Raw genomic sequence first — 22,971 nt, 5'->3', positions numbered from 1 at the left:
AGGCTTGTGTGCTGATAGGACCTGTTACCATGCTGTATGTCTAAATATAAATTTAATTTACTGTCCAGTGCCATTCAGGAACCAGGCCCTTCCCTGATCCTATTGGGCTCATGCCCTCCCCCTCGCCTCCCCCATCTCTGGTCTACATATCTAATATAGTGCCCAGTGAAAGCCTTGATCTTCAACCCTATCCCAAACTCCTTCCTAGTCCTGAGCCTGCACAAAATACAGGACCTGTTCCTTGAGGAAATTCCAGTTTGAATATCAACAGACGAGAGAATACCCACCAACGGTGGAGTGGCAGAGGATCTGGAATTGAACAGGAGGGGAATGGATTGGATTTGTTTTACTAAGGAGGTAATGGGGACAAGAAACAATAAAGCTGGTGAAGGGATTTCAAAATAAAGATGAGAGTTTTGAAGTCAAAGGTGATGAGTTCAGTAAGTTTGTAGGGTGGTGTGTGGAGGCACTGGTGGGGGATGGGAATATGGCTTTAAAAGGTACACACCTCTGATGTCTTGTAGGGGATTGGTTGCAGCACAGAAGCCTCCAAATATGCATCTGATAATCACTGTCTTGATTTTTGGCATTGGGCTGCCAACTTTCCCGTGTGATGAGGGAAGGAGGGAGATGGAAAGTAGAAAGGTAAATGTAGTTCTATCGACTCCTTCTCCATAGTGCTTCTGCCAGGCAACAAATAAGACCGTCCAGTTTTTGGAATGTTTATGCACTGGGTCATTTGCTGCTTACAGCCTCCTATCTCATCCCTCCCATGTTCTCCTTGTAGTACCATCTCTCCTCTCCCCAATCAGTGTTGATAGAGAGGTTCAACCTGAAATGTTGAAAATTCGCTTTTACTCCCAATGCTACTCAACCTGCCGAGTTCCGCCAGCAGATTGAATTTCTGCCTCGGATACCGGCCTCCGCAGTCTCCTGCATGTTACTGGCAGCTGTTTGCCCCTTGAGATAGCACGGAGGGCAAGCTGTGAGAAGCTCGATGGTACCTCAAGGTCATCCTATCAGCTGGGCCTGAGCCAAAAGAGAATGCAATCCATTGGCAACCTTTCCCGCACCCATCAGAGAGGTCAAGGCCATCAGACAAATAAGACCATTGTCACTTCCACGTTGCATATCATTAACTTGCTGCATTTCCCAGCTCTTTAACCAACTGGCCAAAATGTCAGAACCCATTGCCTAATCACACTGTGGAGTACCTTCACCATAACTCTGTTCCAGAAAGGTGCCCACCACTATCTTCCTAATGGCAACTATTGCTGGCCAATAAATACCCATTTTCCCAGCTGAGCCAGGATCTCAATAACAAATAGTAGAATTGGAATAAAAATACACAAAGCTGGAGAAACTCAGCAGGTCAAATAGTGTCCTTTATCTTTCTTCTTTGGCTTGGCTTTGCGGACGAAGATTTATGGAGGGGTAAAGTCCACGTCAGCTGCAGGCTCGTTTGTGGCTGACAAGTCCGATGTGGGACAGGCAGACACGGTTGCAGCGGTTGCAAGGGAAAATTAGTTGGTTGGGGTTGGATATTGGGTTTTTCCTCCTTTGTCTTTTGACAGTGAGGTGGGCTCTGCGGTCTTCTTCAAAGGAGGTTGCTGCCTGCCGAACTGTGAGGCGCCAAGATGCACGGTTTGATATCAGCCCACTGGCGGTGGTCAATGGGGCAGGCACCAAGAGCTTTCTTTAGGCAGTCCTTGTACCTCTTCTTTGGTGCACCTCTGTCTCGGTGGCCAGTGGAGAGGTCGCCATATAACACGATCTTGGGAAGGCGATGGTCCTCCATTCTGGAGACGTGACCTACCCAGCGCAGTTTGATCTTCAGCAGCATGGATTCAATGCTGTCGGCCTCTGCCATCTCGAGGACTTCGATGTTGGAGATGAAGTCGCTCCAATGAATGTTGAGGATGGAGCGGAGACAACGCTGGTGGAAGCGTTGTAGGAGCCGTAGGTGATGCCGGTAGAGGACCCATGATTCGGAGCCGAACAGGAGTGTGGGTATGACAACGGCTCTGTATACGCTAATCTTTGTGAGGTTTTTCAGTTGGTTGTTTTTACAGACTCTTTTGTGTAGTCTTCCAAAGGCGCTATTTGCCTTGGTGAGTCTGTTGTCTATCTCGTTGTCGATCCTTGCATCCGATGAAATGGTGCAGCCGAGATAGGTAAACTGGTTGACCGTTTTGAGTTTTTGTGCCCGATGGAGATGTGGGGGGGCTGGTAGTCATGGTGGGGAGCTGGCTGATGAAGGACCTCAGTTTTCTTCAGGTTGACTTCCAGGCCAAACATTTTGGCAGTTTCCGCAAAACAGGACGTCAAGCGCTGAAGAGCTGGCTCTGAATGGGCAACTAAAGCGGCATCGTCTGCAAAGAGTAGTTCACGGACAAGTTGCTCTTGTGTCTTGGTGTGAGCTTGCAGGTGCCTCAGATTGAAGAGACTGCCATCCGTGCGGTACGCAAAGGTAAAAATACATAACCGACATTTCGGGCTTTGAGCCCTTCATCAAGGTATGGAAAAATGTCAGCAGGCATCCAGGCAAAAGTGTATGGAGGGGGAGATGTGGTCACAAAAGCAGGAGGTGATAGGTGGAGAAGGGAGGGAGGGGACAGCAGTGATCAAGGGGAGGAGGGATGGCTAGGTGAAGGGAGGGGGAGAGAAGGAGGAGAACTGGGAAGGAGAACTAAAAAGGGGAAAGGAAGGAGAACTGGAAGGGGGAAGGGAAGAAGGGAGGGGAAGAGGATAGCAGGTTAGCAGAAACCAGAAAAGTCGATGTCAATGGCATCTGGTTGAAGAGTGGCCAGATGGAAAATTAGGTGTTGGTCCTCCAATTTGTGGGTGGTCTTGGTGGAATAGTACATAAGGCATGGGAGTGTGGCACAGAACTGAAATGGTGGCTACTGGGAGGTCTCTGTCACTGTAGTGGACAGAGCAAAGGTGTTCAGAGAAGCGATCTCTCAATCTACGCCAAGTCTCTCCGATGTAGAGAATTGGAAGTTGTGCACAATGAATCACATGCTTAGTAATATGCCCCTCCTTTATTTTTCCCTGCTTCTATTTACTTAACAGCTGATAACTTCTAGCATCTTGCTGTTCTGATGAAAGGTCACCCGAAACAATAACTCTTGTTATTTTCTGAACTTTCTGTTGAATCATTATCATCTGAACTTTCTTTTGATGTGATTTTTTTTTATGTCCAGGTGTTGTTGGCAGTTTTTTTTCTTTAGGTGAACTGTTGTTTTTTTCTGGTTCTTGTTGTTTCAGCTGTTGTTCATCTTTTTAAAACAAAACAAACTGGGATCTGGAAAGAAAGTTGGAGTTTGAGTGAGTAAAGACCTGAGCTTAAGATCAGGGCATTGTTAATGAGGTCTATCCCTTGAGAAAATTGCAGTGAGCTACTGCCTTGAACTGTGGTGAATATGTGGTTAATCAGGGAAATCAGCTTTGTGTTTCCAGCACGTTCTGTTTTTATTCAGATTGCTCGCCTTGATGGAAATTTGCTTCTGTTTTACCACTGAGCAGAACGATCTGCTGGGTGTTTTTCTTTTCTTGTTGATTCATCTTTAATGTAGAATTTGATCAAAATATTATGAGATAAGCTGTAATTCTTATAATGGGCCTCTGCATTACCTTGTGTGAAATTTTCGAGAACTGCATATTATTTGCACTAAAATTAGTGAATTTAATTCCCTTCAAAACAAACTATAGAACATTACAGCACAGAAACAAGTCTCTTCAGCCTTTCTAGTCTGTGCTGAACCATTTTTTTCCCCTAGTCCCACTGACCTGCACCCAGTCCATAACCCTCCATACCTCTCCTATCCATGTACCTGTCCAAATTCTTTTTAAATGTTAAAATTTGAGCCTGCATTCACCACTTCAGCTGGAAGCTTATTCCACACCCCTACCACTCTCTGTGTGAAAGGTGTTTCCCTCCAAACCTTGCCCCTCTCACTCTAGTTTGTATCTCACCTACCCTCAGTGGGGAAAAAAACTATCTACATTTACTCTGTCTATCCCCCTCATAATTTTAAATACCTCTATCAAATCCCCCCTCATTCTTCTACGCTCCAGGGAATAAAGTCCTAACCTACTTAACCTTTTCCTGTAACCCAGTTCCTGAAGTCTTGGAAACATCCTAGTAAATGTTCTCTGCACTCTTTCTATCTTATTGATAGCTTTCCTGTAGTTAGGTGACCAAAACTGCATACAATACCCCAAATTTGGCCTCACCAATATCTTATACAACTTCAACATAACTCCCAACATCTGTACTCATTAATTTATGAAGGACAATTTGCCAAAAGCTATCTTTACAACCCCATCCATCTGTGACACCTCTTTCAGGGAATTATGTATCTGTATTCCCAGATCCCTCTGTTCTACCATACTCCTTATTGCCCTACCATTTATTGTGTATGTTGTTTCTTGGTTTGTCCTTCCAAAATGCAACACCTCACACTTGTCTCCATTAATTTCCATCTGCCATTTTTCAGCCTATTTTTCCAGCTGGTCCAGATCCCTCTGCAAGCTTTCAAAGACTTCTTCTCTGTCCATAACGCCTCCAATCTTAGTGACATCTGCAAACTTACTGAACTAATTTACCACATTATCATCCAGATCATTGATATAGATGATAAACAACAATGGTCCCTGAGGCACACCACTAGTCACAGGCCTCCAGTTTGAGAAGCAATCATCCACCACTGACTTCTCCCATCTAGTCGAATCCAGTTCACTATGAAACCATGAATACATAGCATCTGAATCTTCTTGACTAACATGCAGGACCTTGTCAAAGGCAATGAATCACTGTCAATGTGGACAACATCCACAGCCTTTCCTTCCTCAACTTTCCTGGTAACCTCCTTGAAAAACTCTATAATAAGATTAGTTAAACATGACCTGCCACATACTAGCACTAATCAGCCCTGGCTATCCAAATAATTGTATATCCAATCTCTTAGAACACCTTCCAATAATTTACCTACCTCTGGCATCAGGCTCACTGGCCTATCATTTCCAGGGTAACTTTTGAAGCCTTTTTTAAACAATGGAATAACATGAGCTATCCTCCAATCCTCTGACACCACACCCATAGTTAAGGACATTTTAAATATTTCTGTCAGAGCCCTTGTAATTTCGACACTAGCCTCCCTCAAGGTCCAAGATTCTTATTGGACGGGATTATTGAAATGTGTCCTTGGGTTGGCAGATTCTTGTGCTTCACGTGGGTCATCTTCTGTTTTGTTTAACCCAAGTAATATATCTTTGCATTCCTTTCTGCCTTGTCTGTTTAATTTCCTTCACTACCTTCTTCCTTTAACCACATTTTATGATTCTAAACTCCAAAGTCTTCCTCTGAATAAAGAGCATCTCATCCTGATCCCCTAGTGAATTTAATTGCAAATCATCTTTTCAGAATTTTGAGGGCCTCTATCAGGTCATCTCTGGTGAAAGGAATGTCAGACGGTTCATCCTGCCCTAATTAAACACTGAGGTTGAAGTTTGTAGACTTGATCTCAGTTTGGATGACAGTGAGATTGGATGGAAGGTCTGGGGCAGGGAGAGCTAAATTTAAATTTAGTGTCCTTGAGTTTTGGGAAAGAGGATAAAACACTTTCCTGATTACAATTTCACTTTCCTCCTGATTAATTCCTTAACTATTTTGCAGTGGAACAGGCAACAAACACACAGTTTGGCATTAAATAAATATACAGCTTGTCAGCTGGTGCCTGAGGAGTTTTAACAAAGGTAACTAGAAGTTAAATTACATTTAACAATGCCTTTTTCAACTGAAAATTGTCTCCTCTCTTGAAAGTGATATGCAATAATGACTGTATTCCATCACTCTGGAAGTTTGATAGGTTCGCTGCAGATATCAGCCATTCTTGTGTCCCAATGCCTTTTTTGCAACTGAGTGTGTAAGAGGATGTGCTTTCCCTGTGCTGTATTTATTTTGCAAATAAATTTGTATCACGTGGTCCTGGGAGCACCTATTGATTTTGTTGTTCATGGTGGTTATATATTTTCAAAGTGGTGTTGTCTGGGGAGCTTAAGGGGTGAATCCTAGATTTGTCTTTAATCTTTCCGTGACCACCTCCTCCTGATCTCCCTCGTTGTGGAAAACCCCCCATGTCTTCCTTGAATGTTGCTCAAAAGCTGCCTCTGTAAGGTTGAGACTCCCAAAAGTCTTTTCTTCACTGGGACAGGCATTTGTTGTATGAGTTGATTTTGGAATTAGTTGGTGCTGTGTGGGAGCAAGTCTCCACTTTCTTCCCCCTGCCCCCTCTAGAATAAAGCTAGTGTGCTGCAAAACAAAACAAAATGTGCTGCTTTTTTCCTGAAAGGATTCCAGTCAAAAAGTGGGGCGTCTGCATAAGGTCTGGATGGTGATCTGAGGTAATGCACAGAGTGGGTGTGAAAGGTCAAAAGATAAATTTAGAGGAGTCAGGTGACTCTTTAGATGTGAACTATTGAAGGGGAGGGTGGGGGCGTGAGGCCTCAGTTTAACCTCTCCTTTTCTGTGACAACAGTCTAAGGCTATTGTAATCTGTTTGATTTTAATATTTGACCCAATGAAATCATAGCAATGCCATGTCGACAACATCCGTAACATTATCTCACTCCATCTCCCCCTCAGTTCTTTGCTCTTGGAACAATTTTTTCCCTTAAATTTAGACATACCACACAGTTACAGGTTCATTTCGGCCCACGAGTTAAAATACACCCAATTGACCTGCACCCCTGGTACGTTTTTAGAACGGCAGCAGGAAACCAGAGCCCCGGGGAAACCCACACAGACATGGGGAGAACATACAAACTCCATACAGACAGCGCAGGATTCGAAACCCAGTTCAGATTGCTGGCACTGTAAAGATGTTGCGCTATCCACTATGCCAACCATACTGCCCTTCTCTAGGGTTGTTACTTTGAGAAGCCGCTCTTCAACACACTTCAGGCCGATTTTCCTTATCTCCTGCTTTCTGTGAATAGGCCGATCCCAAATTCCGCAGTTTGGATCCTATTTGCATCTTCACCTATTCTTTCTTTCTTTTTCTTCTAAAACAGCATTATCAAAACATCAACAGAAATCTGTTGTGTTTGGTTCCCTCCATCAGATCTTTGATGTAGACTGTGAATAGTCAGGACTCGAGCACCTTTCTCTGTGAGACCCAATACTCATGTGGCCTGCCCAGTTAGGAAGAAAGTGTTTATTCTAACTTCTTTTTTTATCTTTAAATAAACTCAGTCCACAGTTGTTGACCCAATTCCAAGCCCTTTAACCTCTTGGATGGAATCTTATCAAAAGCCTTCTGAAAATCTTAATTGTACCACATCCACTGGTTTTTAAGACCATAAGATATAGTAGTAATAGTCCATTCAGCCCATTGAGTCTGCCCTGCCATTCAATCATTAACTAATCCATTTTCCAACTGCCCCACTTCACAGCCATCTCTCCATGACCTTTGTCACCTTGGCTGATCAAATACACCCAATGAACTGGCCTCTACCACTGCCTGGGGCAACAAATTCCACAGATTTATCACCCTCTGGCTGAAGAAATTCCTTAACATTTCTGTTCTGTGGATGTCCTTCAATCCTGAAGTTTTGCCCTCTTGTCCTAGACTCTCCCATCATGGGGAACAACCTTTCTATATCTGCTCTGTCCATGCCTTTCAACTTGTTTCAATGAGATCTCCTCTCATTCTATCTTGGTCATCTACTCTCCTTGACGCATCCTCAAAAAACTCCAATAGATTGACTCTGTTAATATCTGCTAACATCTGTCAGTTATTGCTAAGAAGGCCCTAAACAGACGTGCAAGTCAACGCCAAGGATAAGGGAGCAGGAAAAGAGACTCCACAAGTCCATGATTGTTGACTCCAGTTGGCAGTATACTAGCGAGGTTAGCTTGTATTAAAGTAAAACACAATGCTGGAGAAACTCAGAAGGTCAAACAGTGTCTTTTATATAGCAAAGATAATAAAAATGTTAGTTTTTATGCTGATTGACCACTTGACATAAGATTGTGAGATATTGACCAATGTTACTCTGCGAAGAAGTTACAAAACTTGGTCCACCCACAGTTTGAGAGCAAAACATTAAACTCCATTTACTGGCCATCCCACATCCCTGGCTACTCTGAGGCTGTACCAGACCATAAGCATCCGATCTGAATTTTGTAAGGTTTTCTCTATTCCACGAGCAAAACTGTCCATGACATCTAATTCCACCTCTGCTTCAGTTCAATTGCAATCAATTTCTGAGTTAACACCGGTTATGACAATCCCAATGATTTCCTGGCTGACCATCCACGTTAACGTCCTTAACCTGGAGCTAGACCTCCTCTTCAAGCATCCCAACTCGCATCAAATTGTGCTCACCTCCCCAAGCCCATGTATATCTGTAACGTCTGTCAATTACAGAACCTTCCAAGATCTCTGCCCTCCTCAACCTCTGGCCTTTAACTCATCTTTGGCTTCCTTTTTTCTAGCATTGGCAGCTGTGCTTTCAGCTCTCAAGACCCAAAGCTCTAGAATTTCTTTCCCACACCTTCAACTAAAACCGAAAATGCTGGAGATATTCAATGGACTGAGGGGTGTCTGAAGAGGGAGAAACAGCTTCCCAAAAGCAACGACCAAGCTTCGAGTCACTTTAATTATTATCTGCTTGTTTACAATGCATTGTACTTCATTTTAAATGCAATACTTGAAAGGACGCAAAACAGACATAATAGTAACATTTACAAGCGCATTATATCAATCGTTGCAATGGAGATGGCTGCAAAGTTGTGGAGGAAGGAGGGAGAATGAGGATATGGGATTAATGGAATCAGCACCCTGCTACGTTTGTCATTCACTGATCCTGTGGTTCAGTTTCAAATCTTGTTTGAGGCATCTTGGGATACTAACTATTTAAAAGGTGCAATATAAATGCAGGTTGCTGTTGTCTCTGGATTTAAAAAAATACATTTGCCTGCTTGAGTTTGAGACACTTGTGTTTGCAACAGTTTTTGAGACTGGCCATTAATGTATGAGAAAAGCAAACGGCCAATTGGTGCAAAGTTTTAGCTGACTGATTTTACCGGGAATTTATTTTGAATCCAGAGTTCTCATCACCGGAGATAGTTGCAGGATTGTGATCTGGAATGACAGTGTATTTTCATGTCAGGCGCAACTTGGAGATGATGCCACTCGTTTCCCTACTCATGAAGAGATGGGTGTTCATGAATAATAATCAGGGAAACCAACCCCTATGTGCAGGTGACAAGACACTGCAGATGCTTGAATTTGGAGCATAAAATGAGTTGCTTGGTGAAACTCAGTGTCGAGCGTCATCTTTGGGGGCAAATGGAAGGTTCTGGCTAGAAACCTTTCATCCCTGTATGTGGGGATTTCTTCAATCTGGTTTGCTCTCAGTATTTTAGGGAATAATTTAATTAGAAAGTTCATAAAAGAAACATCATTCTCCTGTGAGAGTGACCATTCTCAAAACAAAATGTGGTTGATATACAGTACTTCCTCTGCAGAGGATTGTTGGAAAATTTCTTTAATTTTATGGCATGAATTTGTAGAAAGTCAGCACAGATTGAGGCTGTTCAGTTTGTTTTACCTTTGTTGCTCTCTCACTCTTCATTGGCCTTGCTTGTTCCTCTCGCGGTACTCCCCAGTAGTTATTCTGTTTCCATCAGAAGGTCACCATTAAATCTGCTTCCCATTCCCTTTTCAGGCAGGCCATTCCCAATCCTGAGAAACTGCGCTGCAAAAGATCTTTCCTCGTCTCTGGATCTTTGCCAATTCGCTCTACTCTGGAGTGCACACTTGGTGGTTGAGTACATTCAAGGATGAGGCTGATAGATTTTGGGACTCCCAGGGTGTTTGGTGATTCAAGGATCTGGTGGGAAAGTAGACTTGGAAGGGCAGGATCTATCAGAATCTCATTGAACTGATGCAAACTGTTTATGATGTTCATGATGTTCAAAAAGCAATGCTGGAAATGATGGCCGGTCATCTGTGGAAAGGAGTCACAAGTTACAATCAGCTAAGTAACCTGTGTCATTAATTCCAGCTGTTTCCCTCCAGTGTCAGTTTGGTTTGCTAAGAATTTACAGCATTTTTAGCTTGTTGGTTTCTGGACACTCATGCTACTTTGGATTTTGCTGAGTGGCTGATAATTAAACGATAATTATTGAGTTCTCTTCTGTTCCTTTCTCAGCTTCCAGCAGCTGTTTGCTTATATTGCTGCTCTGACTGGTTTACAATGGTGTAAAATGATTAAAATAGGATCATTACATCCTCTCGGGGACCCACTGGTAAGAGTCTGCTGGCAGTGATTTGAAACATGAGATGAAGAATAATGTAGGCAATTCAAAGCAGTTAATCATTATGAGAACTTCAATGTTTTTATCATAACACAACAGCACAGTAGAAGCCTGCAATGTTTTGCCGACCTATATATTCCTACCAAGATCCTTCTTGCCTCATAACCCTCTATTTTTCTTTCATCCATTGCCTGTCAAAGAGTCTCTTAAAAGCCCCTAATGTTTCAGCCTCCACCACCACCACCCCTGGCAAGGCATTTCCAGAACCCACAACTTTCCATTAAAAAAAAAATTGCCCCTAAACTTTCCTCCCGTCACTTTGTACGGATGTCGTTTTGTGTTTGCTACTCCTACCTTGAGGAAAAAGCCCTGATTGTCTACCTTATTTATGCCTCTCAAAATTAACCATCCTTGCATATTTATTTCCAGTGTTTTCACTTTTTTAACCAGCGTTCCAGTGGCCTCCTGGTCTGTTTTCCTCTCCACCTATGCCTCCACCCCCATGAATTTGCACTCATTCAACACTCTTCCTGAAAGCTTACCCTAACTCTTCTTGTTCCCATGTACCTCCCTGTTCTCTGTCCTACATTGGCAAGGAGCCCTCTATTGCCCCCAGTTTAATCTTCATCTGCATATATATTCAAATCACATCATGGGCCTGTCTCTGCAAACTCCCCACATTCCAGCATGGCAGCTGGGGACATTGAAATGAAATGATATCAATATAGGTTGTCATGAAGTGGGATTCCCTGGTTGCAAGGTATGGGAGACACTGTAATTGCCAAAGCATTTTAATTGAGGTTGCTCACAACCAGAATTGTCTTTAGTGATGCTTGTTTCCAAGATGGATCCCCGCATGAGTGTTTACACAGCATCTTTCCCGATCCCAGGATATGCCCAGGTACTTTACAACCAATGAAGTACTTTTGAAGTGCAATGATGTGGTCAGCAATCTGTACAAACAGCAATTATGGAAGTTACCTGAATCATCTGTTTTAAGGATACCCTGATAGATAATTATTGGCTTGAACTCTGGGTCACACCCCATCTCTTCAAACCGAAGCCATTGAATTGTTCACACCTATCAGTGAGGTCAGGTGGGCCCCAGTTTAAATGCTGCCAATGCATTGCACGCTCAGGATTGTGTTGGAAGTTCTTTTTCTGTTAATTCGCAGGTTGTTGGCATTTCTGGAAATGCCAGGTTTTGTTGTTATATGCCAACTACCCCTGAGCTGAGGAATTAATTGCAGAGTTTGAAATTACACAGGTCAGATTGGGTCAATAATTTCCTTAACTGAATGACAATACTAAGATGGATCTATTTTTAAAAATTCCAACTCTTTATTCATTTGACTTTGAGTAGTTTAGCTGGCATTGGAGGGACTTGATATTGTCTCTGGATTAATGGTCCAGAACTTTGACTGACAGACAAAATATAAACCTCCATAACATGGCATAACCTTGATGCTACCATACCTGATATCATCCAAAATTACTCACTTACATTGGTCCTTGCTCAGGGATGCCATATATACTCATGTAAAAGTCAGATTTTGTAGATGTTAAATTGATGGGGTCGACTATTATATGGATACTATTTTTGAGGGGTTGAAATTCACACTAGAATCCAAAATATCGTATCAGTATCAGAAGCACAAATGATTTCTAAACGAATAAAGAACAAAAACACTTTAATGAATTAAAGTAATAATGCGAGCCTGCGCATCAAACGCACCACAGGGAAAGTTGGGATCGTGGTATTGGAGACGTCGGGTTGGCCAGAGCCAAGTTGAGAGTCCACATTCAAAGGAATGTTGGCAAGCGGGCCTAAGGTGAGAGACAACATTTCAGGCAATGGGAACTTAGATGAGAGGATGGCTGGGGCAAAGGTGTGAGATTGCATTCAAGGCCTCGAGAGCTCTGGCCTGCAGTCGGCGGGGGCTGAAATGAGAGACTAGGATTGACTTTTACATGAGATGTATGAAAAGTTTCAGTTGTTTTGGCCAAAGATTAGGGGGTCGACTTTTACATGACATTGACTTTTACACGAGTATATATGATAGTTTATCAAATTAAACAAGAAAATCTGTAGACACTGTGAATATAGTTGAAAACAAATGCTGTAGAGAAGTTCAGCTGGTTGTGCAGCGTTCCTTATGATGAAGATACATAACCAACATTTGCATTCGAGCCCCTCGCCAAGTTATGAATCCATCTTATCAGGAGCTGATTACTTCACTTGTTTAAAAATATCTGCCTAGAAAATATGATGTGGTGAAAGAGACAAAATGGGCCAACTTTGGACCGAAACGGAGGTGAGGGAGAGTGTCTCTGCCTGATTTGGGTGACGAGGAGCAATTGAAATTGGAAGGGAGAGCTGGGCAGGTGATATGGTGGTAAGTGTGTGGTCCGGGAGCATGGAGGCAGTGGAACTTGGCTTCTGGGATCCCAATTCAGAGCAGGGAAGTTGGACCTTTGGCCCATCAAATCCACACTGATCATTATATTAGCAAATAATGTTAATCCTACATTAATTCCTTTATTTTTAAACTCCAGTATTCTCAAGAATTTTTCCCTTGGATGCTAGGTCACACCTGCACACCTGGGACAATTTACTGAAGTTGCTTAACCGCCTAAACCTCACGCCTTTGAGACGTGAGAGGAAGCCGGAGCGCACGGAGGAAGCCAATGAGGCCACAGGGAGACGATGCAAATTCCACCTAGACAGGAGCTGAGGTCAACATTGACCCTAGGTCTTTGGTGCTGTAAAGACTGTGGCCTTCCTGATGCTCAGTTGCCCCAATAGCAACCAGTAGCGATCCTGGTACAAGTTGGAAAGAATTTCTCCACCAAAACTGCGGGGAGAGGAACACCCTTGAAGCAATTGGAATGTACACTAAGGGAGTACCTGGCTGCATTTCCAGAGAGACAAAATTACCAGAAATGGGGTTTTCACCCTTTCAGCTGGTTGAGATTAACGTTTACTCATGTAGCAATGATATAAATAGCCAGATGAGATCGGTTTTATGGTAATGTGCTCTACTTGTTTGAATTTTTCTGCTGGATAAAATGGAATGTTGGCTGTTTTTTTTAAAGGTAATTTCCATGTGCAGGAAGTAAGCGACTCTGAACCATTGTGATGCCCCACCACCTGGTCTTGCTTAGTCAGCACACGTCGATGCTTTTCCCATAACTGGGCAGAGTGACCTCTTTGCTGAAGGTTGTTATCTGGATGTTGCCAGACTAAGATCAAGGTTTTGGATTCAGAAAATGCAGTGGGGTTGATTGACAGTTTTGAGAAGGGGTGCGGGTGAATGATTGGCTACAGTCTTATTTGACAGATAGGCTGGCTGTTACAAAGTTTCCAATTACAGATTATATTGGGTGGTTTACTGGGAGCTAAATCTTTTGAAGTTTTATGCAAACCAGCTGAGGACCCTGGCAGATTGAAGTCATGAGCAAGCTACTGATTCAACTCTCTGCTGAGAATGGAAGCTCCTTGTGTATTATCAAGGTTGAAAACCAACTCGTGTGCTGTGATCATCTGTCTTGGGTGAGCAAAACAACTTGTTAAACCATTCAAGTAAGTGTGTACATTTGCAGAGCGTGAGAAACACTCAGCAGGTCAGAAAGTATTTGAGAAAAACATGAGAAACATCTTGACAAAGTTTCTTCTTCCTTCACTTCATTCTTTCTCCCTCATGTGATTTTTCTCTTTCCCAATCTCACAGCACTGAACTCTCCTTTACTCATTGATCCTCTTTGTATCTTTTCCTTCTTTCTACTCTCGCATTCTTTTTTTATCCCACTTGTTACCAATCTTGCTGCTCCTCACAACTATCTTGTCTGCCAGTGTCACTCTCAAAAACCCCTCTCGCTTTTTATGGGTTTTTTTTTGCCTGTGTGCCTCCCCTCCTGTGTGAACAACACAGCTGTCCGCCCGAGAGCTTCGAGTAGGTGCTGCCATAGTTTGAAGCTGTGCAGGATGGCTCCCAGGAACATCATTACCTGAAGTGAATCACTTCATTCTGGTGGATTGTTTAACCATGAACTGTGGGTAAATCCTGCCCCAGCCACATGTTGCAGAGGACGGGGCAAAGAAAACATGATGTTCCGGTTGTACAGAACCGTACAGCCATTGTTTTAGTTTTTCTCAACATGCGTTCAAGAAGTCAATTCCTGTGTATTAATTATGGGGTGGTTTCCTTTTATTCATGTGGTGTTGAGTGAGTGAAATCAATCTGGCACTGAAGATTTATTCTGAAGACTAAAGACACTTTTACACCAGGGATGAAGATCCCCTGCTACTGCTTTTATGTTTGACGTCAAGTTTCCAGGTCTTATCTGAATTTTGTCTTTGGTTGGATGCCAAAACACACAGCATTTTACTGTATGCAGTGCCTTTAACAGAAATAAAAGGATCAAAGGTGCTTCATAGCCTGTTGTTGAGCACAAAATGGAGGGATCGAAGAAACAGGTGGAGAGTTAGAACATAAAGGAGGAGCAAGATCAATGTTGTCAACAAAAGGCCAACTAATTGATAGAAATTATGGGGTCATGGAAAAATCATGAGACCAGTTGGGAGCGATCTTGCAGCAGATTGATTGCTGTATTTCATGAGTCATGGAAAATCCTGCATAAATCTCAGAATGGATTTTAAAAAGGGTTTTAAAGAAATAACATTCATAGGCATGCAGAAATTGGGGCTGAAACAGTTCTTTTTTTTTGCAATCACTGGATAGGTGTCAATCTCAGATAATCAAATTAAAATGTCTTTCAGCTCATCAGACCAGGCTGAAAAAAAATCCAATTATTTTTTCTCCTATCTTCGAACAATTAAATTCCAGCTTCTTTGAATTGATTTTATTGTCACATACTGTATGCAGAGAAAAGGTTTGTTTTATGTGCTACCCAAGCAAGCAAACCTACACAGTACGGTAGGGCATTCAGTAATAATAAAGCAAGACTACAAGTTGTGATGTTACAGTAAATCAATACAGGGTATAGTGTTGCAAACTGCAGGGTACCAAGAAACATACAATTAAAAGAGTGCAAGGGCATCATATTTTACTGATGAGAGGTCTATATAAGAGACTGATAATGGCAGACTCTAAAGGTTTGTGTTTTGAAGCTTGTTTTTCTGCTCGATGGGAGGGGGGGTGGGGAGGGGAAGAAGAGAATGTAATTGGAGTGGGATGGGTTGCTTAATAGGTGGATAGTATTCTCAAGACAGCAGGAGATATCCACAGGGTCAATAGAGAGGACCTTTGTTTGTGTGATGGCCTGAGCTGAGTTTACAACTCTCTCAAGCAGCTCTGGCTGTACACCACCCCACACTGCCAGGATTTAACTTGGAACCTTCCTGCCTCATTCTTCTGAAGGACCTTGGACTAAGCAACTTCCAGCCTAACCTTTCTCTGCAATCACTTCTTTTCCCTGGTTCTAATTTTTTGCACCTTTCCATTCACCCCTGGCAGATCTCTTCTGATCCCCAATCTTTAGGCTCTGGAATTACTTCCCTCAAATCTAACATCTTCCTCTATATCAGTGGTTCCCAACCTTTTACTTTCCACTCACATACCACTTTAAGAATTCCCTATGCCATAGGTGTTCTGTGATTAATAAGGGATTGCTTAAGGTGGTATGTGGGTGAAAGAAAAAGTTTGAAAACCACTGTTTTAATCATACCTAATTGACTCATTATGTGCTCGGTTTCATAACTCCAAAGGAAATGGGCCAATGACAATTTTTCTCAAGCAAAATATTTAAGTAATAATTGGGTCTAGAGCAGTGATTTTCATCCTTCCCTTCCTACTCACATACCATCTTAAGCAATCTCTCACTAATTACAGAACACTTATGGCATAGGGAATACTTAAAGTAGTATGTGAGTGGAAAGTAAAAGGTTGGGAACCACTGAATATGCTTTGTGACCTTTGTGCAAGCTTTAGGACCTATCTTAAATGTTTTTGCCTCTGGGCCACTTTTTGTTTGTCACCTTGTACATCAATGAAGCACCTTTGGAGGTTGAACTATATTACACCCCTGCTTGTATAACTTAAGGAGCCAGTGGCAGAGCAGGGGAGCGATCACTACTGACAGCACTTCTTTATTCTTTGACTCATGGATTACCTTGCTCAGCTATGGCAAAGCACTTAGATTGGTACAATCAAAGCTGTCCCTGCAAAATCCTTCAAATGAATTGGCAAGATGAGCAAGCCAAGGTCAATGTCCTCTTCCTGGCTAGGCGTGATGAGGTCCTGGTTGTCCCGAACAGCCAGGCATGCCAAAGATCGGCCAGCTCCAAATAGCAGGTCATGTCACTCGCAGACTCCTGAAACAAACACACACTTCCTGTAAGTCCTACATTGCACAGAACTGGGATGGCAGTAAATCACCCTTCATCTCGAGGAACTGCCTGGGAGCTTTATCTCTGTGGCTCTGCATATTGTCATGGAAACAGAGTGGAGGTCTGTGCATATGTGAAGCTTGGAGAGGGGGGAAGGCTGATGTCCTTGGCAATCCTGGGCTGTTGACATTACCCCTGCCAAGCACAGCTTGAATTCTCACCTGAAAGAGAGGAGAAATAATGTTTAAAATGTTGTCATATTTGTTAAGTGCCTCAAAGGTTCAAGGAAGAAGCTGAGGTTCCATAAGTGGATGTGCAAGCAAAGTAAGGAGATAAACCAAATTCTTCATTTGTAGGAAATAGTCTGGGAAAGGATATTTCAAGAACGAATTTTAACTCTTAACTTTGAAATTGTTTTGACAAAAAAAAACACTGAATGTAAGCAGTATAGATATAATGACGAACGACCTTCAGATTATTCCATTTAATCGTGAGCTGATCCATTTTCCCACTCAGCCCCACTGCCCGGCCTTCTCCCCATAACCTTTGATGCCCTGGCTAATCAAGAACCTGTCCATCTCTCACCACTCTCATAATTGCCACCACCCAACGAGATGTCACAAACATAGGCTTATGATGTCTAACCCCCATGATCCCAGAACTGGAGAGTGGGTAAGGTTCCGATTCCATAATGTGCACCAGTTGTTTTAAGCAGCTCATTAAAAGTGGAAATATGTTTGTATTTAATTGCTTTGTTACTGGAGTCTCAAGGCCAGTGTGAAACACAATGATCTCAAAGGCATTGAAACTCGAACTCTAGATTTGTTAAGATAATACTGTAGTTTGGAGGGAAACCAAGATCTATCCTGAACGTTTACCTCCTACCAACTTCACCCCGTGCCATTCATCTTTCTCTCCCTTTGTTCTCTGTCTCCTGTGGTTTACTATTCAAATTTGTCCCAGAGACAACTCGGAAAAAAATTGAAAAGATGATTATAAAATAGTAGGCATGGTGGAAGTAACCACATGAAAGAAAACATTTGAAAAAAATATTGGGTGGGATAAGAATAAGTTGAGAATTGAGAGGGACTTATTTGAATGGCTTGCTTTCCCATAGGTCACAGTAAATTATGGTGTAGTGACCATATATCACCTGAACAAGGCCTGGAATGTGGGATCAGTGGCTTTGGAGGGGAGATGTCATGTGATGAAACCACCAGACATGGTCAATCTTCTGCACATCTCTACATTTGTCAGGGGTCATTTGTACAAGAGGTTCAAGAAGCCAACACGAGATTGGAATGTCGCAGCCCTTGTTCCCTTCGGTTGGTTTCCATATTTTATTTTGGTTCTACTGCTATTGATAGAGATAAACGAGGCAGACAAATGAAGGAAGTAACAGAACAAAAGGGTTTTGAGGAGCAGGATTAAGGTGTTTCACAAACCTCATGTCCCAAGGTGCCTCAAATGGAGAATGAAATCCTTTTTTTCCTAAATATACTTTATTTTTGTAAGTGTGGGAAATATGGATGCTTATTTTTCACACAGCAAGACCTACAAACAAATTAGTCAACATTTGTTCCTTGTTTAAGGGGTAAATGTCGAGTAATGAGATACACAGTCTTTTGGATCCACTGAATGAATAAACATTCAAAGACTATGGATGCTGGAAATCTTAAATAAATACAAAGTGTTGGAAATAATCAGTTTATCGGGCAGTGTCTATAGAGAGAGAAAAACACATTATTTTGGGTTGGTGACCATTCATTAGACATTAAAAATGCCATGTTTTCAGTTGAACAGAAGAGGGTGGAGGGTGGGACCGGGGGAAGGAAGGTCTGCGAGAGCAGAAGGGAAGGCTGTGATAGTTGAGTGACTTGAGTGATGGTGATGCCAACTGAAAGAAGGTGATGAATTTGTGTCAGAAGTGAATATCGTTTGGAGGGGGTGAATGAAATATCAAAGACGAGCAGTGCAGAGAGGGGGTGGTGCGGAAACCAGATGCTTAAAAAGATGAGACACAAGTCTGGTTGATAGAATTCAACGATTTCACAATGTTGAGTCTTGTGGGAAGGTGAGGTGCTTTTTCATCACCTTCTATTGAGCTTTACTGAAAGAACGAAGGAGTTCAATTCCCAAAAGGTAGTGGAGAGAATTAAAATCACAAGCATCTGGAAACTCAGTCATCCTTGTGGACGAAAAAGGAGTGATCTGCAAAGGAGTCACCCAATCTGCAATAGGATTTTAATATAAAGAAGAAACCATACAGTGAGTGTTGAAGTAATGTGCTAAATTTAAAGAAGTTCAAGTAAATTCATTAGATGAAAGAAAGGAATTGGTAAAAGTCTAGGTGTTGTATGGAAAGATGCCAGAGAAGGGGAGAGGGTACTGGTGGAGAGAGATGAGTAGATCAGAGCTTCATAAAGCGAGTAGTACCTTCTGAATGCCTGAAGAGAAATGATGTGTCTGATAGTGACATCACCAAAGAATATTAGCGATTGAAATAAGGTTCATTCAGGTTTTAGTTTGATGCCACTTCTCCCGCTTCATGTTAGATTAAGCTGCTCAAGACTTTGCAGTCTATACTTTCTATTAATCCTGTTGCCAATTACCCTGTTCTCACTGATATCATAATGACTTCTGGGTAGATTTTTATCTATTCATTGCTAATGGTATATAAGGGAGTGGTAGAACAATCGTACTTGTCAAACTTGGTTTTGTTGACATCAGTTGAACCAGATTTTAGAAGTGGAGCACGTATAAGATGTGGCCCCTAATACTTCAACATGAGTAACTGGGGAGGAAGGTTCACCATGACTCTACCACCACCTTATCCAGTATAAAATCTTCATTGTGTTTAGATCTCTTCAATAGTATTTCATTTGTTGCCTCTAACATACCACCAGGTATTTCACAAGATTGTTAACAAATACAGAAACTTAAGGGTACAGGCACATAGTTCCTGAAAGAAAAGGTAAAAGGTAAAGGTTCCATTATTGTCATATAATATGACATTTAGAAAGTTACAAACATGAAATTCTTTAACTTTTTGTCTACAGTAAGCCAGACAGAGAGTGACCACTTTGTCCAGCGCCCCTCACAGAAACCTACAGCACCTGGTGTGCCTAGAAGGTCTTGCCTCCAAGTACTGATCAGTCCTGAGCCTGCTTAGCTTCTGAGATCAGACAATCTCAGGCGTATTCAGGCTATTAGGTGCTGTATAAGATCATTGGTGAGATCACTCTTGGAGTGTTGTGCACAGTCAAGTCTCACAGCTGAAGGAATATTATTAGTTCTGGAGGGCTTGAATTATAATGGTAGACTGGGATTTTTCTCCCTGGAGCACAAGAAGCTGATGGAAAAACGTAAAGGGGGATAAAATCACAAGGAGCATAGATAAAGTACATTGTCTTTTATCCAGAGTAGGGGAATCGAAAACTAAAAAGCATAAATTTAAGGGGAGAGGAGAAAGATTGAAAAAAGGATCTGAAGATTTAACAGGGTATGAAGGGTATGGATAGGATAGATGTAGGAAGGTTTTTTGAGCTGGTCAGGGAAACTAAAACGAGAAGACACAGTCTCAAGATTTGGGGGAGTAGATTTAGGACAGAGATGAGGAAAAATAGTTTTTCCAAGAGAGTAGTGAATGTTTGGAATTCTCTAACCAAGGAAATGGTTGAGGCTGCCTCATTAAACATATTTAAAATTCGATTAGAACATTTTTTACATGATAGAGGAATTAGGGGATATGGGGAGAAGGCAGGTAGGTGGAGTTAGGTCATAAATTAGATCAGCCATGATCTTATTGAATGGCGGAGCAGGCTCGATGGGCCATTTTTGGCCTACTCCTGTTCCTACTTCCTATGTTCCTATGGTAGATGAAATGGTAATGGATGGGTGGATGAAATAAGTTGCTAGATACAATTGTAACATTTAGAAGACATTTGGATTGATACATGATTTCCCTTGCTAACTCTGCAACTTTCAACCACACCATCAGATCTGAGATCTAACCTTTTGTGCAAATTTTATTCTCATTGTTCTGATTTTGGCAATAGCCCTTAACCCATCTGGACATCTCTTTAAAGATTCTTTTCTTTCTGATGATCCTTAAATTTCATTTTGGCCATTCGTTTGGCAGCTTTTCCTAACATCTGCTTTTGTTTGGTGACCCTTTTCTTCACAAGATCTCACTGACAATTTTTCTGAAGTGATGGTGTGCATTGTTTTTTTTAAAATAGAGAGGGCTTGATTCACTCTGAGTCGCTTATGCAGCTCTTCTTCTGCCCTACAGCTGCTCCAGAAATCTCCCCTCCTGAAAGAGGTTTAGATTTTGCCTGCAAGTGCAAGACTTCCATGCATGTATGGTCCAAAGTGGAAATCCCAAAGTTACTTCGTAAAAATTAACTCTGACACTAGAGCAGTATGTTGACCATGGAATCCAGTTGCAGTTCTTGGCTTGGCTGAGATTCTCTTTTATCTACAGTGGGAAACTTGCTCATGGATACTGTGGCAGTTTAGATTTGATGCAGATTCCCACAATCCCATTGGTTTCATTGGGGATTCTGGGGCAGTAGAGAATTTTGTTTTTCACTTTGGCGTAATGGTTTTAATTGTTCAAGTTTTTAGCTGATTTTGTTCATTTTTTTAAGTAATAAGAAAAATGTATGAATGTCAGAGATTTTGAAACCACTCGCTGCTTTGCCAGTTGTCAAAGCTGTTGGAGAAGTTATGGGATGGGACTGACATGATGGCTGGTTCAAGCCCTGCTCTGAACATGAGGAAAATGCTTGAATCTGACTGAACATCTGTACAGAAGGTATGCTGCCCTCCACATCTGGGTCTTTCAGAAGAGACATTAGTTCAAGGTCCAGTGAGCTAGGCAGAATAATAGTACAGCACAGTCTAGAAGGGCTAAAGGGCCTGTTTTCTGTGCTGTTATGTTCTGACAGGTCATTCATCTGAGTGCTACTGGTACCATCTAACCCAGTACTATGTGTCACGTGGTTTCCAACTAAACTGGCTCCCGCACCAGGCTTGCCTGGTGGGAAGGGTGGCTAGAGACCCTGCAGGATGAAAATCAAGACCTGTCAAAGGGTGGATGAACCTTCTCATAGGGTCAACGGCTATCTAGCAAACACGTACCTTGAGGTACGGAAAAGGGCATCCCTTGTATCGCCGCTTGGTCTGGCCATTAACTGAAACAGAACTTCCCCCAGCTGCCTTGGACCTCACCATGCCACTGGATCTAGGAGGGGATGTAGGTCTCGACCTGTGCAACCCCTACTCCCATAAATCCATTCACACACATGCTGCTCCTTTCTGAGGAGTGGGATATCCTCATATCAAACCCCACAAACTGACTGAAGGGAACCATCATCATCCTAGGGGATGGATAGGCAGAAGAATGTTCTATGGTCCAATATGTTCCTCGAGTGGGTGTTTTTTTAAAATCCTCACAGCACTATCCTTAACCCATCATTTTTTTCTTTGCTCCCCATTTCTCCAATCAATTTTTAGTAAATGTTCCTAATTATTTTTAATGAATGGTGAATTTGAGGTAAAGCATTTAAAACAAAATAGATCTATTTATTATCTTGCTATTAATGGGAGTTTGTTGAAGATGCTGGGTGTTCTTAGCAATAACAACAACATCACCCACACTTCAATAGCCTGTCATTGGTTGTCAAATGTTTTGGGACCATGTGGGACTGTAAACAGTGCTATATAAATGCATGTCTTTTGTAGTTTGTTTAAGCCCTAGATTTTATGCTGCAGATTAAAATAACTGACTGAACAAGATTTATCCAAGCCTTTCATTAAGCCCTGGTATAACAATGTCAGTTTGACTATACAGCAGGGTGAATAACTTGCAGACATGACACTTTTTGGTTCTCCTGCTCCCAGATGTATTTTCAAATGCATCTGCTGCTTTGATGTGCTGACCTGGGTTACACATTCTGAACAGAAGTCTGTCTCCATTACCTTTCATTTACTGTGGAGCACATTCCACAGCATCTAGCTTGCTCCATACCGAGCCATGGCAACCAGATGAGTCCCAGTATCGGTCACTACTTCATTCAGAGTGGGCATGTCTCAAACTGGTACAAGTGGTCTTCACCAGCTAGGTTGTGTTTGGGGGGAAATCAAATGTTTCTATCCTGGTATTCATTTTCTTTTATTTGTGGACATCACTGATATTGCTAGGATTTATTGCCATTTTTTGTAAATGCCTTTGGAAAGATAGTGTGATCCCCTTCCTGAATGGATATGTATGATTGAAAAGCGTGCC

General features: G+C 42.1%; 1 protein-coding gene and 1 long non-coding RNA gene across 2 annotated transcripts in view; one reads left to right on the top strand and one right to left on the bottom strand.

Annotated features, from left to right (window-relative positions):
• Positions 1–22,971, top strand: part of fam110d (family with sequence similarity 110 member D) — a 45,439-nt gene that overhangs the window by 2,160 nt on the left and 20,308 nt on the right. The window lies entirely within an intron of this gene.
• On the bottom strand, positions 16,424–17,253 carry LOC138741897 (uncharacterized). Its single transcript, XR_011343864.1, has 2 exons — positions 17,148–17,253; positions 16,424–16,900 (listed from the first exon to the last, which is right to left on the bottom strand). It is a non-coding gene; the product is annotated as an uncharacterized lncRNA (long non-coding RNA).

Source organism: Narcine bancroftii, chromosome 8 (assembly GCF_036971445.1).
Source record: "Narcine bancroftii isolate sNarBan1 chromosome 8, sNarBan1.hap1, whole genome shotgun sequence".
NCBI lineage: Eukaryota > Metazoa > Chordata > Chondrichthyes > Torpediniformes > Narcinidae > Narcine > Narcine bancroftii.
Note: the sequence above shows the minus strand (reverse complement) of the source record. Positions and strands in the feature narration are given on the sequence as shown.